The sequence below is a fragment of the Ranitomeya variabilis genome, chromosome 6 (assembly GCF_051348905.1).
Source record: "Ranitomeya variabilis isolate aRanVar5 chromosome 6, aRanVar5.hap1, whole genome shotgun sequence".
NCBI classification, from domain to species: Eukaryota; Metazoa; Chordata; class Amphibia; order Anura; family Dendrobatidae; genus Ranitomeya; species Ranitomeya variabilis.
This window is the reverse complement of record NC_135237.1, coordinates 287,985,165-288,005,463: the sequence shown is the minus strand read 5'-3', so window position 1 is coordinate 288,005,463 and position 20,299 is coordinate 287,985,165. Positions and strand designations below refer to the sequence as shown.

At 41.8% G+C, this 20,299-nt stretch overlaps 1 long non-coding RNA gene across 1 annotated transcript; it reads left to right on the top strand.

Annotated features, from left to right (window-relative positions):
- Positions 1-8,415: 8,415 nt before the first annotated feature.
- On the top strand, positions 8,416-19,849 carry LOC143781112 (uncharacterized). The gene is made up of 3 exons (XR_013216567.1): positions 8,416-8,469; positions 8,689-8,725; positions 19,669-19,849. It is a non-coding gene; the product is annotated as an uncharacterized LOC143781112 (long non-coding RNA).
- The last annotated feature ends 450 nt before the right edge of the window (positions 19,850-20,299 follow it).

Below are 20,299 nucleotides of genomic sequence, written 5' to 3'. Positions count from 1 at the left end.
TTTCCCACTGAAGCAAGTCAGCAGTGTTTTAGGGTGCAAGATGAAGGTTTGGGGTGCAGATTCATGAACAAAACACATCCAACTGCAGGCACAGTCCAGAGACAAGGCAACCAACTTCCTATTGTATCACAAATCCGCACACATACTATATAATGACAGACACTGAGATCAATTTAAATAACTCATCCATTACTGATAGGCGAGCAAAGATATTGCCAAAGTCTCAATAATGGTCTTATAATATTGTATACCTACACTACCGTTCAAAAGTTTAGGGTCACTCAGACAATTTTGTGTTTTCCATGAAAACCCATACATTTATTAATCAAATGAGTTGACAAATGAATTGAAAATCTAGTGTAGACATTGACAAGGTTCGAAAAAAGATTTTTATTTGAAATAATAATTTTCTCCTTCAAACTTTGCTTTCGTCAAAGAATGCTCCCTTTTCAGCAATTGCAGCATTGTAGATCTTTTGTTAGAATCTGTTTAGTTTGTGTCTATCAGCCATTTTCTTGTGGAGTTCTGGCTGCTGGTCTTTTTCCTCTGTTGCTGGGTTTGTCTTGGGTCAGGTGTTTGTATCACTCTTTATTACCCAGCACCTGCCTCCCAGTGCTTGCTGGACAACAGTGTTAATCTGCTTGAGCTCTAGCTTGGTGCTTTGCTTTGTCTTCTGTGTATGTTATTTGTGCAGTGTTGGTACCTCTAGTTTTGCTAGCCTTAGTTTCTGTTTTCTATTGGTTTTTGCAGATTTCTCTTTGTTTTCTATTAGGAGGTGACCTGTTTTTGTACCCAGTCCTTAGTTCTTTTAGGGAACCCCTTCCCCTTATCTATAGGTCTTCGCTTGAGATTAACCTAGGATCGTCGGTGGGTCTATTTGCATAGAATGGGTCACCCACTCCATTGTAGGGTTTCGGCCTAGTCATAGTGCAGGGTCAGTTTTCCCCCTTCTACCTTAGCCCTGTGTTGCAGATCCGTAACACCTTTGGCATTCTAGCAGTCAATTTGCTGAGATGATCTGGAGACATTTCACCCCATGCTTCCAGAAGCCCCTCCGACAAGTTGGTTTGGCTTGATGGGCACTTTCTGCGTACCATACAGACAATCTGTTCCCACAACAGCTCAATGGGGTTGAGATCTAGTGACTGCGCTGGCCACTCCATTACGGATAGAATACCAGCTGCTTGCTTCTTCCCTAAATAGTTCTTGCATAATTTGGAGGTGTGCTTTGGGTCATTGTCCTGTTGTAGAATGAAATTGGCTCCAATCAAGCGCTGTCCACAGGGTATGGCATGGCGTTGCAAAATGGAGTGATAGCCTTCCTTATTTAAAACCCTTTTACCTTGTAAAAATTTTCCACTTTACCAGCACCAAAGCAACTCCAGACCATCACATTAACTTCACCGTGCTTGACAGATGGTGTCATGAATAGTGTTGAGCGATACCGTCCGATACTTGAAAGTATCGGTATCGGAAAGTATCGGCCGATACCGGCAAAGTATCGGATCCAATCCGATACCGATACCCGATACCAATACAAGTCAATGGGACTCAAGTATCGGACGGTATCCCTGATGGTTCCCAGGGTCTGAAGGAGAGGAAACTCTCCTTCAGGCCCTGGGATCCATATTAATGTGTAAAAGAAAGAATTAAAATAAAAAATATTGCTATACTCACCTCTCCGACGCAGCCTGGACCTCACGGAGGGAACCGGCAGCGTTCTTTGCTTAAAATTCGCGCGTTTACTTCCTTCCGTGAAGTCCCGGCTTGTGATTGGTCGCGAGCCGCCCATGTGGCCGCGACGCGACCAATCACAGCAAGCCGTGATGTAATTTCAGGTCCTTCAGGATTTTAAAATTACGTTCTGGCTTGTGATTGGTCGCGTCGCGGTCACATGAGCGACGCGACCAATCACAAGCCGTGACGTCATGGGAGGCAGGACACGCGCGCATTTTAAAATGCGCGCGTGTCCTGCCTCCCGTGACGTCCCGGCTTGTGATTGTTCGTGTCGCCCATGTGGCCGCGACGCGACCAATCACAGCAAGCCGTGACGTAATTTCAGGTCCTTCAGGATTTTAAAATTACGTTCTGGCTTGTGATTGGTCGCGTCGCGGTCACATGGGCGACGCGACCAATCACAAGCCGGGACGTCACGGGAGGCAGGACACGCGCGCATTTTAAAATGCGCGCGTGTCCTGCCTCCCATGACATCACGGTTTGTGATTGGTCGCGTCGCCCATGTGACCGCGACGCGACCAATCACAAGCCAGAACGTAGTTTTAAAATCCTGAAGGACCTGAAATTACGTCACGGCTTGCTATGATTGGTCGCGTCGCGGCCACATGGGCGGCTCGCGACCAATCACAAGCCGGGACTTCACGGAAGGAAGTAAACGCGCAAATTTTAAGCAAAGAACGCTGCCGGTTCCCTCCGTGAGGTCCAGGCTGCGTCGGAGAGGTGAGTATAGCAATATTTTTTATTTTAATTCTTTCTTTTACACATTATTACATTAATGTTGTTTCGATACCGATACCCGATACCACAAAAGTATCGGATCTCGGTATCGGAATTCCGATACCCGCAAGTATCGGCCGATACCCGATACTTGCGGTATCGGAATGCTCAACACTAGTCATGAACTCTTCCAGCATCTTTTCAGTTGTTCTATGTCTCACAAATGTTCTTCTGTGTGATCCAAACACCTCAAACTTGTATTCGTCTGTCCATAACACTTTTTTCCAATCTTCATCTGTCCAATGTCTGTGTTCTTTTGCCCATATTAATCTTTTCCTTTTATTAGTCAGTCTCAGATATGGCTTTTCTTTGCCACTCTGCCCTGAAGACCAGCATCCCGGCATTGCCTCTGCACTGTAGACATTGACACTCCCGTTTTGCATGTACTATTTAATGAAGCTGCCAGTTGAGGACCTGTGAGGTGTCGATTTCTCGAACTACGGACTCTAATGTACTTGTCTTGTTGCTCAGTTGTGCAGCGGGGCCTCCCACTTCTCTTTCTACTCTGGTTAGAGCCTGTTTGTGCTCTCCTCTGAAGGGAGTAGTACACACTGTTGTAGGAAATCTTCAGTTTCTTGGCAATTTCTTCCATGGAACAGCCTTCATTTCTAAGAACAAGAATAGACTGTCCAGTTTCACCTGAAAGTTCTTTTTTTCTGGGCATTTTGTGAGTTTAATGGAACCAACAAATGTAATCCTCCAGATTCTCAACTAGCTCAACGAAAAGGCCAGGTTTATAGGTTCTCTAATCAGCCAAACTGTTTTCAGCTGTGCTAACATACTTGAATAAGGGTTTTCAAGGGTATTCTAACCATCCATTAGCCTTCTTACACAGTTAGCAAACACAAAGTACAATAAAAACACTGGAGTGATGGTTGTTGGAAATGGGCCTCTATACATCTATGAAGATATTGCATTACAAACCAGACGTTTGCAGCTAGAATAGTCATTTACCACATTAACAATGTATAGAGTGTGTTTCTTAATCATTTAATGTTAGCTTCATTGGAAAAAACTGTGCTTTTCTTTAAAAAATAAGGAAATTTCTAAGTGACCCTAAACTTTTCAACGGTAGTGTACAGTATATTTATTCATTTCTACCAATACAGCTCATTTTAAATCTGCTTCATTTTGCATATCACACCCCCAAACAATGTGTTTTTACATCCTAAAATTTTATATCTGGAGCTGAGCGTTGTTTGATATTTGTTACAGATGGTGATGTGAAACCTCTCATCTGTTGATGCTTATAGGAAAAGATAGGCCACTGCCATATACACTCACTGGCCACTTTATTAGGTACACCTGTCCAACTTCTTGTTAACACTTAATTTCTAATCAGCCAATCACATGGCTGCAACTCAGTGCATTTAGGCATGTAGACATGGTCAAGACAATCTCCTGCAGTTCAAACCGAGCATCAGTATGGGGAAGAAAGGTGATTTGAGTGCCTTTGAACGTGGCATGGTTGTTGGTGCCAGAAGGGCTGGTCTGAGTATTTCAGAAACTGCTGATCTACTGGGATTTTCACGCACAACCATCTCTAGGGTTTACAGAGAATGGCCCGAAAAAGAAAAAAAATCCAGTGAGCGGCAGTTCTGTGGGCGGAAATGCCTTGTTGATGCCAGAGGTCAGAGGAGAATGTGCAGACTGGTTCGAGCTGATAGAAAGGCAACAGTGACTCAAATCGCCACCCGTTACAACCAAGGTAGGCCTAAGAGCATCTCTGAACGCACAGTGCGTCGAACTTTGAGGCAGATGGGCTACAGCAGCAGAAGACCACACCGGGTACCACTCCTTTCAGCTAAGAACAGGAAACTGAGGCTACAATTTGCACAAGCTCATCGAAATTGGACAGTAGAAGATTGGAAAAACGTTGCTTGGTCTGATGAGTCTCGATTTCTGCTGCGACATTCGGATGGTAGGGTCAGAATTTGGCGTAAACAACATGAAAGCATGGATCCATCCTGCCTTGTATGGAGCATCTTTGGGATGTGCAGCCGACAAATCTGCGGCAACTGTGTGATGCCATCATGTCAATATGGACCAAAATCTCTGAGGAATGCTTCCAGCACCTTGTTGAATCTATGCCACGAAGAATTGAGGCAGTTCTGAAGGCAAAAGGGGTCCAACCCGTTACTAGCATGGTGTACCTAATAAAGTGGCCGGTGAGTGTATATCAACAGAGCAGAATTTGCTGTTTCATAACACTGAGCTGCAGGCATCAAACACAGCTCAGTTCAGGTCAGCTCAGCTCAGCTCAGCTTGTCTCAACTCTACTTTTCTCAGCTCTGCTTGTCTGCGCTCTGCACTGCATAGCTGTTACAAACTTTTTTGTGCAGGCAGTGAACAGAGTAGGAAAGTTGAAAATGAGATTGAAAAAAGACCATTTAATTCTTTGTAAGACTGTTAAGAAAGTGTAATTTAGTCATTATATGACACATTTTTTTTTTACATTAGATTATACGGTATTTATATATAGTTTGCTGTGTAGAATCTAGTGAACAAACAAAAATCAGTAACAGCTGCATATTGAACATTAAGTTGCATGAGTCCATTTTGTAGGTTTCACTCTAAGTATGGAATTTAATCCATCTAATATAGGGTTGGTTATATCAAAAATTCTTATTAATGATGCGATCATCTAATTCTCCTGTGGCCGCATGTATTGTCGCTTTTGTCGTGGCTTTTTTGGACTTGGAAAAAATATTATCACAAAGACTGTGCGTATGGTGGGACTTTGAAAAAGAATGGTTTGATATTTTGAATGTCTGCTCATTTTAGCTCATTCAGCTTATAATAAACAAGTCAAACTAACTGACCTGGAAAGCATGGTCATCAACAACAGGAATCTTTAAATAAATTGTCCACAGAATCTGATTTTTCAAACCTCAAAGACAAATTACAGAAAACCTTAAATGAACAGGAGGACACCATTACAGCAATGAAAAAGTGCAAATTTGAAAAATCTCATGGACTATGAAAACAACCCTGTCTATACGTGGCAACAAGATCGTGAAACTCCTAAACCTTTTCTTAAAAATAACAAATCTTTTCTTAATAACAGCACTCTTCCCGTGTCAGTTTCAGAACTTCAGAGCTTGAATCCTCTGATGGCAATTCAGATGGTGCAGATACCAGTGGATCCGAATTGGACTTATTTTTCAACAGGAGCAAGGAGAATAAATTCTCTAACTCTACCCCACAACTGTTCACACAGTCAAAAAGCGACCATGGCACAGGGCAGATAAAAAATATCGTAAGGTCCCATTCATACCATACGAGGAGGAAAAAATATTAGAAAGTGCACATGCATCCCCCTGGCAAATTAAAAACTTCATGGTATTGAATCTGTCTGCTGCTATCATTTCATCTGAGCAAAGGGATGTATTGACTTTAGTTTTGAGTTTTGTTCCCTCTAAGCAAGCCGACGTGTTCAGCACTTTATTGGATATCAACAAATTTATGCGATTGTTTACTGTCAAAAGACATTTCCCGTGTCATATCAATGATGACAGTCAAAATTCTGCGATTTCTACTAACTTTAATGCCTATACTCATCATCCTGCTCCACCGACACCTATTTTCAACTTTTCTGAGCAATGTGCTGTTACCACTCTGACAGATCTCATGTCAGAACAGGGTGAATATAATAAACTGCCTGCATTTAAAACTGCAAACCCTGATTTTTATTCATTACAATCACGTGCTTCCATTATGGATGATTTCCAACATAGTATGGAACGAGATCTCACCAAATTATTGACTACTCAGAGACACTCTCCATTCAATATCACAAAAGAGCCAAAGGTGGCTATTAACTCAAAAACAGTCCCAATATCATCATCCGCCAATTGGACAAGGGAGGTTCCATAGTCATCTTGGATTGCATGATATTGCACAAATTGGTTACTGATCTTCTGACTGATGTGACAATATATAAACAGACTACTGATCCCCCTCCTCGTATTACAATTGAACTAACAAGTTTGTTGCAATCTGGTGTATCCAACGGATGTTTATCGACCAAGGAGAAAGATTTTTTGCTGGTTACTAACCCAGTTATCTTCATCTTCCACGCTTTGCTTAAAACTCATAAGGAGGAATTTCCACCCCCACTACATCCGATTGTAGCGGAGATCAATTCTCTAACAGGAAATTTGTCTTGGTTGGATAATATCCTCCAACCCTAAGTCCTTTCCACAGTAAGCAATATCAAAGACACAAAACACTAACTCTATATTATGGATCAGCTTAAATGGGTAAATGGGAACAGAATTATAACTGGATAACTAGTGATGTGGTGGCATTGTAGTTCACTATTCCCCATAGGCTAGCGATGGAAGCCATCACCTACCATCTACATAAATATTGTGGTTTGTAGTTACATTTAATTATGTTGTGTTACAGGAGGTGACATTCTATTGAGGAACAATTTTTCCTCATTTGACAGTAATTTTTATTTTCATGTACTAGGCTACCCTATGGGTGCTAGTTTCTCACAGCTCTTGGCTAATTTGTACATGTCATGGTGGGAAGAAATGGTCTTATACCTACCAAGCAATTCTTTCCATTATTCTATTATTTCGTTTGGCAGGTATATTGCTGATCTGATATTCATTGTTTCTGAAAACTTGAATGTGTCTCATCAATTGAATTTTGTAGGATTTCTCAACAATAATGTTTTAAATCATAGGTTTACTGCAGAATTTCCAGGTACACAGACTCCATTTCTTGATGTGTTCCTTTGTGGCCACCCTGAGAGCGGCATTAATAGCACGAAGCTATGCCGTTAACCCACTGGTGTTAACTTGGCCATGCAAGTCTCCAGTTGCCACCCACAACATGTAGCAAAATATGAGTTCATGAGAGCCAGATGAGCTTGTTCCGATAATAATTCATTTAAACAAGAATGCCATATCATCAAAAGTAGACTCTCACAGAGGGGTTACTGCAAACCCAATCTGACTAGGGCCACAAACAACCAAATCACGCAAAGACCTCATTGTTCCTTCACATGGACAACTTCATAATAATATCTCAAAACCTATTACCTTTGTCACTATATTTAGCATTGACTATCAGTCTATAACCTCAATTTTTAATAAAAACTTGTCCATACTATTCCAGGACAAAAAAATTGCAAATATATTGTCACCGGGTGTCAGACACTCTTCTCATGGAGCCAAGTCTCATAGTGACACATTGTCCCCCAGCCTATTCCATTGCCCCTCTTCCATCAGCCAAACGTGGCTATCATTCAAAGGCAATTTCAAATGTGGCATGCCCATATGCAAATTTATGTTGAAAACTAAAGTTTTCTCATCTTGCATCACTTTGATGCGGTTCAAAATTGATTCCTTTATCACCTGCAACACCATACCTGTAGTTTATCTTGTTGAATGCAAAATGTAATAAACAATATGTGGGGTGCACCACAAGGAAACAAAAAATTAGATTATCAAAGCACATCTATTATATTACGTCCAATAAAACCAAAACATTTTTTCCAGGCCTTACTAAGCATTTTTTGGACACACATTGTGGTGGTTTGTCATCTCTCATGTTTTCTGGCATACAAAGGGTCAATTGTCCCTTCCGTGGAGGGGATTGGAAAAAGGTGCTCCTCAAATGTGAAGCGCACTGGATTTTGAAACTTGGTGCTAGGTATCCCAAGGGGCTTAATAACTATAGAACGAATCTATTATATTCACATTAAATTATCTCACAGACATACAGCATAATAATTAATTTGTTTTTATATTTATTCGTTAGTGTCTATATTTATGAACAGACCTTGTGATCTGTCCTCCCTCTGAGCTATATGATCTACTACTAAGATCTTCAATAGTATCTTCACAGCACCTACAGGTTGTCTATACCATGCACTTATTTGATATGGTTCTTTTGGTTTGTCTGTAGTGCTGTGCGTTCATTTCTCAAGTTGCACTCTAAGTATGGCATTTAGTCCATCTTATATAGGGTTGGTTATATCAAACATGCTTATTATTGATGCAATCATCTAACTCTCCTGTATGCGAGATGCATTATATTTATTTCATGTTTTATAGTTGAATCTTGATAAAAATGAAATTATCTTATAATATTTATTAATTCTATGTTGTTGTCAAGCATCATTATTCAGGTATGTTCTCCTTTTTCATTCCCTGATAGAATTCTCTCCATGAAGCATGACTTTTCATCTATACGGGTATGTAAACTACTTTTTTCCACACTTGGCAAACTTAATAACCTGATATTTATATGATGTAGTTTTCATCTATGAGTCAGTAGAAGCATGCGCAGACCCTGCCTATACTTTAGTGTGTTGCTGTTTTCTGACTTTGCATGATGACCAATATAGAGACTGTATGAAACTCAGTTTACTTATATAATGTCTCCATATTTGAACGTTGGTGTATTTGACCCCTTCATAATTACTTTATACCATGCCAATGAATTTATATCACTACCATTATTTGGCCGGGAAATGTATATAACATATATATATATATATATATTTTTTTTTTCCTATGGTGTTCTTCCTGTAACAGCTGTTATTTTGTACTTGTATTGTTTGCATGCAACTTAATGTTCTATATGCGGCTGTTGCTAATTTTTGCTAGTGCAGGAGATTCTACACAAACTGTGGGTATATTTCTACTTATATAATGTTTTCACCATTTAACTTTGTAGCATTGATCCTACTTAGTTTTCATTACGCCAATATTTGTACATCACTGCATAGTATACTTGATTGTGCTACGTTCATTTTTTACTCCCTACTTTAATCTGTTTTTTTTCAGACGTAATATTTTGAATCCTATATGACATACTTACCACCTACGAGTCAGTGGAGTTTGTTCAGACTCTGCCTCCATACAAGTGTGTTGTCGTCAATTTTTCGTGCATGGCACATAATATAGAGACTCCACATATAGAGATTCCACATACTTACAAAATGCGTTAATAATTTAAATTTGGTACAATCAACTTTACTACAACTATTTATATTATGCCTACATTTTTATAATGCTGTCATTGTCTGGCTTCTAAGCGGTATATGGAATATTTTTTCATTTTGTTCTATGTGGTTTTTCTGCTGAAGGCTGTGGTCTGCACAGGTTCATTTAAATGCAAGCAACAGTCCGTTCATGACTGATTACATCAAATGTTTCGTCTTTTTCTTTCTGTTGGAGATATATATACATGTAGCCTGGACACATTCATTGTCAGGACTTAGGGTACCGTCACACAGTGAAATTTTCATCGCTATGACGGCACGATTCGTGACGTTCTAGCGATATCGTTACGATATCGCTGTGTCTGACACGCTACTGCGATCAGACACCACGCTGAGAATCGTACGTCGTAGCAGATCATTTGGAACTTTCTTTTGTCGCTTGATCACCCGCTGACATCGCTGGATCGTTGTGTGTGACACCGATCCAGCGATGCGTTCGCTTGTAACCAGGGTAAACATCGGGTAACTAAGCGCAGGACCGCGCTTAGTAACCCGATGTTTACCCTGGTTACCAGCGTAAACGTAAAAAAAACAAACAGTACATACTTACATTCCGGTGTCTGTCCCCCAGCGTCTCAGCTTCTCTGCACTGTGAGCGCCGGCCAGCCGGAAAGCGAGCACAGCGGTGACTTCACCGCTGTGCTTTCCGGCTATGGTGCTTACACAGTGCAGAGAAGCACAGCGCCGGGGACAGACACCGGAATGTAAGTATGTACTGTTTGTTTTTTTTACGTTTATGCTGGTAACCAGGGTAAACATCGGGTTACTAAGCGCGGCCCTGCTCTTAGTAACCCGATGTTTACCCTGGTTACCCGGGGACTTCGGCATCGCTCCAGCGCCGTGATTGCAAAGTGTGACCGCAGTCTACGACGCTGGAGCGATAATCATACGACGCTGCGACGTCATGGATCGTGCCGTCGTAGCGATGAAAATGGCACTGTGTGACGGTACCCTAAGAGCCCTGAGCTCGAAACGCGTAGACAGCTGTCCTAATTCCCCGCCACTCCTCATTTCCCTCCTTCTTTCCAACATTTATTTTATCATTATGATTTTTTCATTTTAAATGTTATCATTAAAAGTCATGTCTTTAATCTCAACATCAAGCGGAAGCTGGAATCTCTTTTTTCTCTTTGAACCCATCAAATACCCAGCAGATATGACAGAGCCAGGATCTGCCTCTAAGGCCAGAGACACACTAGCAATTGCATAATACGATTTTTAACACCTCGCATCCGAATTACATCCAAATGCAGTTTGCAGTTTGTTTGCTATCCAGCTGCAATGTGATTTTAACATGAGCTTCTACATAGAGCAATTCTCTGTCATTTATACAGCCAATGAAAACCCAAAAGTCATTATCTCAGTAAATTAGAATAATAACCATTAAACACCTGCAAAGGCTTCCTAAGCATTTAAAAAGGTCCCTTCGTCTGTTTCAGTAGGCTCCACAATCATGGGGAAAACTACTGACTTGAAAGGCGTCCAGAAGGCAGTCATTGACACACTCCACAAGGAGGGTAAGCCACAAAAGGTCATTGCTAAAGACGCTGGCTGTTCACAGAGTGCTGTATCCTAGTATATAATGGAAAGTTGAGTAGATGGAAAAAGTGTGGTAGAGGAAGGCGTACAAGCAATCGGGATAACCGCAGCCTTGAAAGGATTGTTAAGAAAAGGCCATTCAAAAGTTTGGGGGAGATTCACAAGGAGTGGACTGCAGCTGGATTCATTGCTTCAAGAGCCAACACACACAGACATATCCAGGACATGGACTACAAGTGTCGCATTCCTTGTGTCAAGCCAGTCATGACCAATAGACAATGCCAGAAGCGTCTTACCTGAGCCAAGGAGAAAAAGAACTGGACTGTTGCTCAATGGTCCAAGGTGTTGTTTTCAGATTAAAGTAAATTTTGCATTTCATTTGGAAATAAAGGTCCCAGAGTCTGGAGGAAGAGTGGAGAAGCTCACAAACCAAGCTGCTTGAGGTCTAGTTTTGAGTTTCCACAATCAGTGATGGTTCGGGGAAACATGTCATCTGCTGGTGTAGGTCCACTGTGTTTTATCAAAACCAAAGTCAGCACAGCCATCTACCAGGAAATTTTAGAGCACTTCATGCTGCCCTCTGCCAACAAGATTTTTGGAGATGGAAATTTCATTTTCCAGCAAGACTTGGCACCTGTCCACACTGCCAAAAGTACCAATACCTGCTTTAAAACAACAGTATCACTGCGCTTGATTGGCCAGCAAACTCACCTGACCTTAACCCCATAGGGAATCTATTGGGAATTGTCAAGGCGAAGATGAGAGACACCAGACCCAACAATGCAGACGAACTGAAGGCTACTATCAAAGCAACCTGGGCTTCCATAACACCTCAGCAGTGCCACAGGCTGATCGCCTCCATGCCCCGCCGCATTGATGCAGTAATTGATGCAAAGGGAGTCCCGTCCAAGTATTGAGTGCATTTACTGATCGTACATTTCAATAGGACAACATTTCGGATTTTTTAAGCTGGTTATAAATTATTCTAATTTATTGAAATAATGTCTTTTGGGTTTTCATTAGTTGTAAGTCATAATCTTCAACAATAATAGAAATAAACACTTGAAATAGATCACTCTGTTTGTAATGATTCTATAATATATAAGCTTCACTTTTTGTATTGAAGAACTTAAATAAATTCACTTTTTGATAATATTCTAATTTAGTAAGAAGCAATCTACTATATAATTGTCTAAGGGTCACTTCCGTCTGTCTGTCTGTCACGGATATTCATTGGTCGCAGCCTCTGTCTGTCATGGAAATCCAAGTCGCTGATTGGTCGTGGCAAAACGTCCACGACCATTGCCACGACCATTCAGCGACGGGCACAGTCCGGCGGCAACATGGCCGCTCCTTCCTCCCCGCAGTCAGTGCCCGGTCCATACTCCCCTCCAGTCAGCGCTCACACAGGTTTAATGCCAGCGTTAATGGACCGCGGTGTAACGCACTCCATTAATGCAGCTATTAACCCTGTGTGACCAACTTTTGACTATTAATCAAAAATCACTTGGCACTCAGAGGATTATTTGCAAGATGATTATTCCATTTATTTGTGCATCCAGTTAAAGAATAACTTCGCCTTCACCCAGCACAGTCTCTTCAGGAATATAGAGGTAACTTGGTGTACACCAATTATCATTATCCAGGGGTAATTTTGAGTCTTTATTGGGGTTAATATACTAATATATATATATATATATATATATATATATATATATATATATATATACACTCACTGGCCACTTTATTAGGTACACCTGTCCAACTTCTTGTTAACACTCAATTTCTAATCAGCCAATCACATGGCGGCAATTCAGTGCATTTAGGCATGTAGACATGGTCAAGACAATCTCCTGCAGTTCAAACCGAGCATCAGTATGGGGAAGAAAGGTGATTTGAGTGCCTTTGAACGTGGCATGGTTGTTGGTGCCAGAAGGGCTGGTCTGAGTATTTCAGAAACTGCTGATCTACTGGGATTTTCACGCACAACCATCTCTAGGGTTTACAGAGAATGGTCCGAAAAAGAAAAAAAATCCAGTGAGCGGCAGTTCTGTGGGCGGAAATGCCTTGTTGATGCCAGAGGTCAGAGGAGAATGGGCAGACTGGTTCGAGCTGATAGAAAGGCAACAGTGACTCAAATCGCCACCCGTTACAACCAAGGTAGGCCTAAGAGCATCTCTGAACGCACAGTGCGTCGAACTTTGAGGCAGACGGGCTACAGCAGCAGAAGACCACACCGGGTACCACTCCTTTCAGCTAAGAACAGGAAACTGAGGCTACAATTTGCACAAGCTCATCGAAATTGGACAGTAGAAGATTGGAAAAACGTTGCTTGGTCTGATGAGTCTCGATTTCTGCTGCGACATTCGGATGGTAGGGTCAGAATTTGGCGTAAACAACATGAAATCTTTGGGATGTGGTGGAACGGGAGATTCGCATCAGGGATGTGCAGCCGACAAATCTGTGGCAACTGTGTGGTGCCATCATGTCAATATGGACCAAAATCTCTGAAGAATGCTTCCAGCACCTTGTTGAATCTATGCCACGAAGAATTGAGGCAGTTCTGAAGGCAAAAGGGGTCCAACCCGTTACTAGCATGGTGTACCTAATAAAGTGGCCAGTGAGTGTATATATATATATATATATACATATACTTTTCCCTTATATGCCACAGGCGTTCTGCCTCTCTCCTCTTGGTCCCGGGTTACCCAGCTCAGGCCTGTCTGGCCTTGATATACCTACGTGCATTGTTTTCCAGGTAACGCTACTCCATATGCTCTATTATTTATCTCATGGTCCCGTCATATTCTCACAGTCCACAGCTCAGCATCATTTAACAACTTTGATTTTATCGCGTGGTTGCCACATGGCCCCTATACCCTCTTCTACTGCTTTCAATTTTCTTTTCTTTCCTGTCAGCCTGATAAGCTTGTGCCTTATACCACTGTCTTAAATTCCAATAATACCGGGTCGCGCATATTAGTCATTAATGTTAAATTCTCCTTACAGCCGGATACCTATGCGGACACTAACAATTAACATATGTTGTCACACTTTCTTCATAGGTTCTCACTAACTCGTTGTAGTGCACAGCACCTTTCTCAAGCACCCGGATTATTCCTCCACCTAGTATCCTTTGAGGTAGTATTGACCTTCTACCACACATGGAGTCCTCTTACAGGACTCACCGTCTTATGCCATAACCTGTTGCTTCTATGCCATTTGTTCTCTTCCTTACCTTCACTTACAGCTGTACAGCCTTTTTTTAGCTCTTGATAATTGAAAGTACTCACAGCTCACGGATCACGAAACCGGATTTGCTCCAGCCGCCACGATTGCGCACACCTTTTTTCGTCACATGATGGATCTGGTCTGGAAAAATATAACTGCAATTCCGTTGTTCTTTATATTGTGCACCTTGTGTATATTGTTATTCATTTTTTTCTATGATCTGCCTGTATTTCAGTTTGATAAAAAAGAATTTCTGATGAAGGTCTGATGTATGGACCGAAAACGTTTATTCTTTAACTGGATGCACAAATAAATGGAATAATCATCTTGCAAATAATCCTCTGAGTGCCAAGTGATTTTTGATTATTGGATTGACGGGCTGGAAACCTGACTTGAGCACCACATAGGAACCTTGAGTGCCGTGTGCATTTTCCTTATCAACTTTTGACTATTGATGCTGCCTATGCAGCATCAATAGTAAAAAGATCTGTTACAAATAATAATAATAATAATAATAAAAAAGGTTATTCTCACCCTCCGAGGTGGCGCGGTGTCCTCGGCAGTGCAAGTGGCAGGTTCTGGTGCCAAAGATGCTATGCGAGAAGGACCTGCCATGACGTTACGGTCATGTGACTGCGACGTCATCACAGGTCCTGCGCTCATACCGACCCTGGGACCGGAAGCTGCCGCGTGCACCGTACACAGGCGCCAGGACTTCAACGGCACTTCGGAAGGTGAGTATATGTTTATTTTTTATTTTACGTCACTGGGCAATATACTACGTTACTGGGCAATATACTATGTGGCTGGGCAATATACTATGTGGCTGACCAATATACTACATACTACGTGGCTGGGCAATATACTACGTGGCTGACCAATATACTACATACTACGTGGCTGGGCAATATACTACGTGGCTGGGCAATATACTACGTCGCTGGGCAATATACTACATCGCTGGGCAATATACTACATTACTGGGCAATATACTATATTACTGGGCAATATACTACGTGACTGGGCAATATACTACGTGACTGGGCAATATACTACATCACTGGGCAATATACTACGTGGCTGTGCAATATACTATGTCACTGGGCAATATACTACGTCGCTGGGTAATATACTACGTGGCTGGGCAATATTCTACGTGGCTGGGCAATATCCTACGTGGGCTGTGCAATATACTATGTGGCTGGGCAATATACTACGTGGCTGGGCAATATACTACGTGACCGGGCAATATGCTACGTGGCCGGGCAATATACTACGTGGCTGGGCAATATACTACGTCACTGGGCAATATACTACATCGCTGGGCAATATACTACGTGGCTGGGCAATATACTACGTGGCTGGGCAATATACTATGTGACTGGGCAATATACTACGTCACTGGGCAATATACTATGTAGCTGGGCAATATACTACGTGGCTGGGCAATATACTATGTGGCTGTGCTATATACTATGTGGCTGGGCAATATACTACGTGGCTGGGCAATATACTACGTGGCTGGGCAATATACTACATGACTGGGCAATATACTACGTAGCTCGGCAATATACTACGTCACAGGGTAATATACTACGTGACTGGGCAATATACTACGAGGCTGGGCAATATACTACGTGGCTGGGCAATATACTTTGTGGCTGGGCAATATACTACGTGGCTGGGCAATATACTACGTGGCTGGGCAATATACTATGTGGCTGGGCAATATACTACGTGGGCTGTGCAATATACTACGTGGACATGCATATTCTAGAATACCCAATGCGTTAGAATCGGGCCACCATCTAGTTGTATATTTCTATCTATTCTATGTGTATATACTGTATGTAATCCACTTATTCTTTCCTGTCGGGTCCTGTTGTGATTTTATTGTATGTGGCTGCTGAATTACTGGCTTTTCAAAGGACATAGATGTGTAAAAATCGGACAGCACTTGCATGGTCCAAGTGCTGAGCGATTTTTTTCTCAGACCCATTGACTTCCATTTCCGAATGCGATCCAATTTCCGATTACAATCACAGCATGCTGCAATTTTTTTTCAGTCCGATCGTGATCCTCTCAGCAGCTTCCTGCATTCAGTAATTAACACCATAGCTGTAGGTTAATAGCATTTTTTCACTTTAAATATATGTCCGAAAAAAAAATGAAACATGAACTGGTTAATATTATTTCTATTAAATATTGAGAAATCTGATGACAGATGCTTTTTTAATACCAGTCAGAAGCTAGGCTTAGCATAAATAATGCGAAATAAATATATTATGGTCAATTTACATAAGACAAAAACAGATTCACCTCAAAGTTGCTGTCAAGCCCATAATTCAACCACAATTGAGACCAGTAGAATACGATATCATTACAGTTTCAGCAGAGTCACACCAATAGTATTTTATACGCTAGACAGGCCGCAGAGAAGGTTATAAATAAGAGAAAGCATCTGAAAGTGTAGGCTGCTTCCTGCTGTGGTTTTCATGTGCATAGGAGGATGTGATGTATTATCTACAGATGCTTAGCCCAAAGCCTACTTGCCACCAAACCCATTATCCAGAAGGCGTTTCTGCCAAATTCACATTATTTCCTGTTATTTTCATGTAAAAAAATGTATTTTGACATCGTTTTGTGAACTGGAAATGGGTTCACCACATCTGTAAACAACAAATAATAAGGGACACAGCAAGGAAATTGAGTTATGTGATAGTTTAGCATCTTGCATAGAGTCTGTCGACATAACGTGGAAAATAAGGAAAACCAGCACCAACTAACATACCTTTTCAAGCTTACTTAGCAGTGTAACAGCTTGCAAAATCCAGGGTGCAACATCTGAAATGATCAGTGTCGAACAAAGTCCAGGCCAAAGAGGAAAAAATAGGTGGCACTTCGTGATGCAGTAAAACAATCCTTTCTTTAATCAATACAAGTAGTACATGGATGTAGAGGAACAGATGCAGCGGAGGACATATACTGTAGTCTGTCAACATAATGACTGCTCAAACTTAGCAAAGCACCTGTTAGTGGACTTAGGTATTGATGAGCAATAGGTTTGAGGCAAATGAAATTCGCCTTGGATTTTATAAGAAAAACTGGATTCTCCTCATTTTGTGATTTGCTTTGCTTGAATTCAGCAAAGTAGCATGAGGATGCTATTGTAGAGGTCCAGGAAGGGAATGAAGAAAATTTTGTGGCCAGTGGTGTAACGATCACTGTGGCAGAGGGTGCATCCGCGACAGAGCCAGAGTGGGGCTCGCCAGCCCCCATGCCAACTATAGCTGAATATGCAAAATCTTATATAGAAAAGAAATACCAAAAAAATAAATATCCAATATTTAATCAATGAATATTAAACATCAACATATAATCCCAAAGAAATATTCATAAAAAAAAAATGTCTAATATAATAAATGCTTTATTTATACACAAAAGACATAATAGCACAGAATATCACATTAAAAACATGAGACTTTTATTAAAGCAGATAAAAATAGATTAAAAATAAAAAATAAAAATTAAATAAACAAACAATAAAAATATATTAAATTACATTGTATGTGCAAGGCAGGGTATGTCAAACTGATTGGTAAAAAATCAAAAAGTAAAATAAATCATCAAATAATTAGTTCTAAACTATACACCATTAAAAGTGAAATAAATATAAGAAAAAAATTATTCAATTATTATTATTACAATAAAAAGCAGAGTGCTTATACTAAAAAATCTCCATGATTAAATAAGTATTAGTGCATAATAAATATGATAATCAATCAAGTTAAACTCATTTGTGAGAAACCAAGTGTTCAAAATAACCCTAAAAAAAATAAGATCCCACATAAATAAAAAGCAAAAGATGAGTGCATATTAATACCACAAGTACCAACCAGTGCTAAACACCTCTGCCCCCGCTCACACCACTCAAGTTTCCCTTCCGCTTCGTCAACGTCATGTGCGTTGGAGTGGTGTGTGCGGAGTCAGTGGTGTGTCAGCACTGCAATATTGACTTGTAAGTTGGCATTTAATGTAGCATATTGTGCTCTTATCCTTAATGACTATAGTGATGTTTACTGATATGCTAATTATGCATAGTCTAGGCCAGATAGCTTTTTGATTTTTAAAACAGAGAAGGAAAATCTATGCAAATAGATTACATAATCAAACAAGGCGACTTGGTCGTCACTATTCTTCCCCTTATCTGTGATGCTGGCTTGAAGGGCACTTGTTAAACATAAAAAGAAGTGATATGCCTCTAAAGGTACCTTCACACTAAACGACTTTGCAACGATAACGATAGCGATCCGTGACGTTGCAGCGTCCTGGATAGCGATATCGTTGTGTTTGACACGCAGCAGCGATCTGGATCCTGCTGTGATATCGCTGGTCATTGCTGAAAGTCCAGAACTTTATTTGGTTGTCAGATCGGCATGTATCGTCGTGTTTGACAGCAAAAGCAACGATGCCAGCAATGTTTTACAATGGTAACCAGGGTAAATATCGGGTTACTAAGCGCAGGGCCGCGCTTAGTAACCCGATATTTACCCTGGTTACCATTGGAAATGTAAAAAAAAAACAGTACATACTCACCTTCTGATGTCCGTCAGGTCCCTGGCCGTCTGCTTCCCGCACTGACTGTGAGCGCCGGCCGGCCGTAAAGCACAGCACAGCGGTGACGTCACCGCTGTGCTCTGCTTTTACTTTACGGCCGGCCGGAGCTCACAGTCAGTGCGGGAAGCAGACGGCCAGGGACCTGACGGACATCAGAAGGTGAGTATGTACTGGTTTTTTTTTACATTTACAATGGTAACCAGGGTAAACATCGGGTTACTAAGCGCGGCCCTGCGCTTAGTAACCCGATGTTTACCCTGGTTACCCGGGGACTTCGGCATCGTTGGTCGCTGGAGAGCTGTCTGTGTGACAACTCTCCAGCGACCACACAGTGACGCTGCAGCGATCGGCATCGTTGTCGATATCGCTGCAGCATCGCTTAATGTGACGGTACCTTAAGAGAGAGAGAAAGCCAGAGATTCAGCAAGACATCAAGACTCCTGAGACAGGACAGAAGCCAATGCATCATGGCTCCATCACGAGGGACACAGATTAATTATTGTACAGGATGCCGGCTTAGAGGATTTCGGCCACGGCTGGAAGAATACAGATCTTCTCCATTGACCATCTTGAATCCATGGATAAGTTTGGAGAAAGCCAGGATTAGGACCTGCCAGTCACCTGGTTCCATGGAGATGTTCGGAGAAGCCAGGTTGTGACCTTCTGGTCAACTGGCCTTGTAGCTGAATGGAATGTAATCTTCCTACACTTGTCGTTACCTCTTCTCTATGTGCGTTCCACAGGTGGGGTAGTTGACCCTGGAAGATGAAGCCAGGCTGTGACCCTTCGATCAACTGGCCTTGTAACTGCATGGACTGCCATCTTCCTGCGCTTGTCGTTACCTCCTCTGTGTGTGTGTGCCACAGGTGGAGTAGTCAACTTTGGAAGCTCTGAAGTAACAGCTGTCATTATCTTGGCAAGTCAGCGGAAGCGTGAGACTCTGTAATGTGCACCATCTTGGCGTACTGTGCTGCAACTGTTCTACATGTTTTGTGCCTGGTTTGTGGTTCAATAAAGCATTGCCCCACTGTTTTACCCTCACCCTATGTTGTCTGAGTAGCCTTATGCCCACATTAAAAGGAGAGCGGGCATTCACGGGACAATCCCTGGTCCATGCGGTTTTGGCTAACGGACCTGGACACCCGCTGACCCCCTTGTGTCTCCACATTATGGTGGCAGCAGTGGGATATTACTCAACCCGGCAGAACCAGGGGAGCTGCAGGGGACTGGTGTTCTCACACACCATCCAGGGCTCCACAAACAGGGAGGCATACAGACAGACCCAGCAGACCATTGATGAGGCATGCACAACAGGTTTCAGACACCACTATATCCAACCCCACCAACTTGACCTTGGGAAGAAGAGCAGAGTGG